Raw genomic sequence first — 5965 nt, forward strand, 5'->3', positions numbered from 1 at the left:
ACTTTTTAGAAATATATATCACATATGGAAAAAAAAATGACCTGGAATATGTTGAAAGACATGTATATAATATTTAGCATCTAGATTGATGACTTCTGCCCTGACTATGCAATGTTAACTTTTCTCAAGTGAAATCTAAATGAGTGAAGGAGAATAATCTTGCCAATTCACTTGGTCAGAGATCTTAAGATGACTCCTAATTACTTGTGTTTGTCCAAACTATTGTCTCTGTTTTTGGTGGCCCCTTGGAGATTAGAATGTGCCATGTCCTGTCAAGACCCCAAGACAAGTAAGGTAGAATCCAAACACTTTGTATATAGCCGGAAATGTGGGGGTGTTGGATGTATATTTCAGTTTCTTCTATCATGATGGTGAAGCTGAGTGTGAACCTTTATCTCCCATTCTCTGCACTAAGCCAGGGAGATAATCTGTGACAAATGCCGCTACTGGTGTTTAGGTTGTACTCTCGTGGGGAGAGAGCTACTAGAAGTTGGCTCAATTGTATATTTGCCAGTTTGTTTCCGGTGTCTAGGGCCACTCAGAAATGCACAGCCCCATTGACTCCCAGGCTAGGTCATTAAAGAGACAGTCCCTTCTATGAGCACTACACAAGTTGTGGCAGTTGGTGTGTGGATCAACTACCTCTAAAAAATATGGGTAGACTTGGAATAATCACTGGAGTGAGCTAGAGGAAAGGCTCAGGAGGTGATATCCTTCAGCTCAGGCTTTTGGAGGGTTACTGTTTGTCTACCCCATTAGCTCACCAACGCAAATTCAGTGGAAGTCAAGCTGCCAAGTAGCCACTTAAAAAATGTGCAATAGGCTGGGTATGGTGACTCATGCCTGTAATTCTAGCACTTTGGGAGGTCGAGGCGGGTGGATCACCTGAGGTCAGGAGTTCGGGACCAGCCTGGTCAACGTAGTGAAGCCCGTCTCTATTAAAAATACAAAAATTAGCCATGTGTGGTGGTGGGTGACTGTAATCCCAGCTACTCAGGAGGCTGAGGCAGGAAAATTGCTTGAACCCAGGAGGGGGAGGTTGCTGTGAGCCAAGATCACACCACTGCACTCCAGCCTAAGCGACAAGAGCAAGACTCTGTCCGGAAAAAAAAAAAAAAAAAAAAAAAAAAAAAGTGCAATAAACCCCTTCTGGAGAAAAAAATTGGGCTGTGCATTCCAGCTTTTTTGTGTGTGCACTACACCCAGAAAGCATACTCTATGGAAACCCCATCTTTGTTCTGTGACCTAGAGAAACACACATGCCTAGTCTCCTTTACTGTTAGTGCCAGGAGGCTTAGGATGCTGTCCTTCATGTGGAAGCTGTAAAAGTTGGGGCATAAGGAAAATAACTGCCAATTGAAAATACTATTTTCAATTGTATTCTTCAAATCTATTCTTCAAACATGAAGGGGAGATAAAACCCAAAGCTAAAGAAGTAATCACCACCAGACTTGTCTTACAAGAAATGCTAAAGGGATTTCTTCATCTGAAAGGAAAGGACGCTAACATGCAACAAGAAAATATGTGAAGGTATGAAACTCACGGGTGAGAGTAAGTACACAGACAGATTTATAATACTCTAAGAGTGCAATTGTGGTGTGTAAACCACAATATCTTTAGTATGAAGACTAAAAGACAAAGCTACCAAAACTAATGACAACAATTTGTTAGGAGATGGGCAACATAAAATGATGTAAATTGTGCCAACAAAAAGTCAAAATACGGGAGGCATGGAGTAAAAGTGCAGAGTTTTAAACTTTTTTTATATTGGCTTCCATTCTTTGTGCTGAATGTTAAGTTTCCATCAGTTTAAAGTAACTTGTTATAGCTTTAAGATTTTTTGTAAGCCTCATAGTAACTACAAAACGAAAGGTTGTCATAGACATACTAAAAATAAAAAGAAAGTAATTAAAACACACTCCCAGAGAAAATCACTTAACCACAAAGGAAGTTGGGAAGGAAGGAAGAACAGAATTAAAAACAATCAAAGCTGGGCATGATGGCATGTACCGACAGTCCTAGATACTCAGGAGGCTGAGGCAGGAGGATCACTTAAGCCCAGGAGTTAAAGGATTCAGTTAGCTATGACCACATCAATGCATTCAAAACTTGTTGACAGACAGCGACCTTGTCAAAATAAAATAATATAAAATAAAATAAAAACAAAAAACTAGGCGTGGTGGCTCATTCTTGTAATCTCAGCAGTTTGGGAGGCTAAGGTGGGCAGCTCACTTGAGCCCAGGAGTTCAAGACCAGCCTGGGCACCATGGCAAAACCCCATCTCTACTATAAATACAAAAATCAGCCAAGTGTAGTGGCACATTCCTGTAATCCCAGCTACTTGGGAGGCTTAGGCATGAGAATTACCTGGGAGGCAGAGGTTGCAGTGAGCTGAGATTGTACCATTGCACTCCAGACTGGGCAAGAGAGTGAGACACTGTTTCAAATAAATAGGTAAGTAAATAAATAAAACAGCCAAAAAACAAGTAACAAAATGGCACAAGTATGTCTTTATCTAGCAATAATAACAATGCATGTAAATGGAAAAAATTAAAAGATGTAGAATAGCTGAATAGATTTTAAAAAAATACTCAATTATATGCTGTCTACAAGAAACTCATGTAGCCTATAAAGGCACATGTAAACTGAAAGTAAAGAGATGGAAAAAGACACTCAATGCAAATGGAAACCAAAAATGAGCAGGAATAGCTATATTTATATCAGATAAAACAGACTTCCAGTCAAAATTGTAAAATGAGGCAAAAAGGTTACTACGTAATGATAAAGGGATCAATTCAGCAAGATGGCAAGATGATATAACAATAATAAATATATATGCACCCAACATGAAGTAGCCAAGTACATAAACATTAATAAATCTAAAGGGAGAAGTAGACAGCAATAAATAATATTAGGGAACTTTAACAACCCACTTTCTACAATGGACAAGTCATCCAGACAGAAAATCAACAAAGAAACAAAGGAGTTAAACGGCATTCTAGACCAAAAGGACATAACTGAGATTTGTAAAACACTTTATCCAACTGCTACAAAACACACAATCTTTTCACTAGTACACGGAACACTGTCCAGGATATACTATATGTTAGGCCACACAATGATGTCAACAAATTTTTGAAGTTGAACTCATATCAAGTATCTTTTCTAACTGCCATGAAATAAAACTGGGAATCAATAACAAGAGGGATTTGGGAAAGCATACAAATACATAAAAATTAAACAGCATGCTCCTAAACAACCAATAGGTCAATGAATAAATTAAGAATGAAAATTAAACATTTTGTGACTCAAATGAAAATGGAAGCACATCGTATCAAAACCTGTGAGATTCTTAATACAGCAAAAGCAGCATTAAGACAAAGTTTATAGTAATACATGCCTATCAAAAAGGTAGAAAAGTTTTCTATAAACAGCCTAATAATGTACTTTAAGAAACTAGGAAAACAAGAATAAACTAAACCCAAAATAGTAGAAGAAAAGGAATAATAAATATTAGTGCAGAAAAAAAAAAAAAAAACAGTAGAAATGATCCACTAAATGAAAAGCTGGATTTTTGAAAAGATAAATAAAGTCAACAAACCTTCATATGGATAAAAAAAAATACAACTGATGCCACAGAAATACAGTACATTATTGTAAACTATTATGAACAAGTATATGCCAACACATTTCAAAACCTAGAATAAATGGACAAATTCCTGGACACTTACAACCTACCAAATTGAACCATGAAGAAACAGAAGACCTCAACAGATTTATAATGAGTTATGAGATCAAGCAGTAATAAAAAATTCCCCATCAAAGAAAAGCCCAGGACTTGATGGCTTCATGCTAAATCTACCAAACATTTAAAGAAGAACTAACACCAGTTTTACTCTAACTCTTCAGAAAAAATGAAGAGAATGAAATCTAAATTAATTCTCTGAGCGCAGTATTACCCTGAAACCAAAACCAGAAAAGGACACAGCGAAAAAAGAAACCTACATGCCAATATTCCTGATGAACACAGATGAAAAAAATTTTCTACAAGATACTAGCAAACTGAATTCAATAACACATGTAAAACATCATCACCACGATCAAGCGGGATTCCTCCTAGAGATGCAAATACGGGTTAATAAATGCAAATCAATAAAGGTGATACATCACATGAACATAATCAAGAGAAATCATATGATTATTTCAATAGATGCTGGGAAAGCATTTCATAAAATTCAACATCCCTTAGTGATAAAAATTCTCAGCAAATTGGGTATGGAAGGAACAAAGCTTAAAACAATAAAGAATATATATATATATAACCCAAATACAGAGCTAACATCATACTGAACAGGGAAAAATTGAAAGCCTTTCCTCTACGATTAGAAAAAAGATAAGTATGCCCATTTTCAGCAATTTTATTCAATGTAATACTGGAAGTTTTAGAGGAGTTAGACAAGAGAAAGAAATAAAGAGCATCCAAATTGGAAAGAATTCAAATTATCCTTCTTTATAAATGACGTGATCTTATGTTTAGAAAAAGTCAAACACTCTAGCAAAAAATGGTTTGAACTGATAAATGAATTCACTAAAGTTGCAGGATATAAAACAAACATACAAAAATTATTAGCATTTCTAGATGCAAATAGTGAACAAACTGAAAAAGAAATCACGGAAGCTATTCCATTTATAATAGTTACACAAAAACAAAAACCTAGTCACAAATTTAACTTAAAATGAAACATCTCTCATTGAAAACTATAAAATATTGATGAAATACATTGAACAGGACACAGCAAATAAAAAGATATCCATGCTCATTGATTGGAAAAATTAATGTTGTTAAAATGTATACATCATCCAAAGTGACCTGCAGGTTAAATGCAATCCCTATCAAAATTCTAATGGCATTCTTCACAGGAATAGAAACAGATTCTAAAATTTGTATAGAGCTACTAAAGACCCTGAACAGCAAAAGCAATTTTGAGCAAAAAAATCAAACCTAGAGGCATCACACTATCTCACTTCAAAATGTATTATAAAGCTTTAATAACCATAATAGCAGGGTACTGCCATTAAAACAGACACACAGACCAATGGTATAGAATCCAGAATCCAGAAATAACCCTAGGCATTTACAGCCAATTTATTTTTGACAAAGGCATTAAGAACATACATTGGGGAAAGAACAGTCTCTTCAATAAATGGTGCTGGGAAAATCGCTACATTTTTATGCTGAGAAAAGAACCTAGAGTAATTTAATTTTTTGATTTAATTTTAATTACAAAATTAAAACGGATTAAAGACTTAAGTATAAGAACTGACACCATGAAACTACTAGAAGAAACTATAGGAGAAATGCTTTAGTACACCGGTCTGTGCAAAGATTTTTTTGGGTAAATTCAAAAATACAGGAAATCAAAGCAAAAATAACAAATGGGATTATATCACACTAAATGGCTTCTGCAAATCAAGGGAAACAAGCAACAAACTGAAGAGACAACCCACAGGATAGGAGAAAATATTTGTAAACTATACATTTGACAAGAGATTAATAGCCAAAATATATAAGGAGCTCAAACAACTCAATAGCAAACAAACCTACAAATGATCTTATTTTAAAAATGAGCAAATGATCTGAACAGACATTTCTCGGAAGAAGATTTACGAATGTCCCACAGGTATATAAAAAAAAATGCTTGTCTAAACATGGTGGCTCACTCCTGTAATCCCAATGCTTTCGAGGGCCAAGGTGAGAGGATCACGTGAGGTCAGGAGTTCAAGACTGGCCCGGGCAACCTAGCAAGATCTGCATCTCTACTTAAAAAAACTAAAAAATAAAAAATAAAAAAAAATTACAGAATTAGCCAGGCATCTTGGCACACGCCCATAGTCAAACTACTCAGGATGTTGAGGTGGCAGGATCACTTGAGCCTAGGTGTTTGAGGTTGCAATGAGCTATGAT

Source organism: Chlorocebus sabaeus, chromosome 8 (assembly GCF_047675955.1).
Source record: "Chlorocebus sabaeus isolate Y175 chromosome 8, mChlSab1.0.hap1, whole genome shotgun sequence".
NCBI lineage: Eukaryota > Metazoa > Chordata > Mammalia > Primates > Cercopithecidae > Chlorocebus > Chlorocebus sabaeus.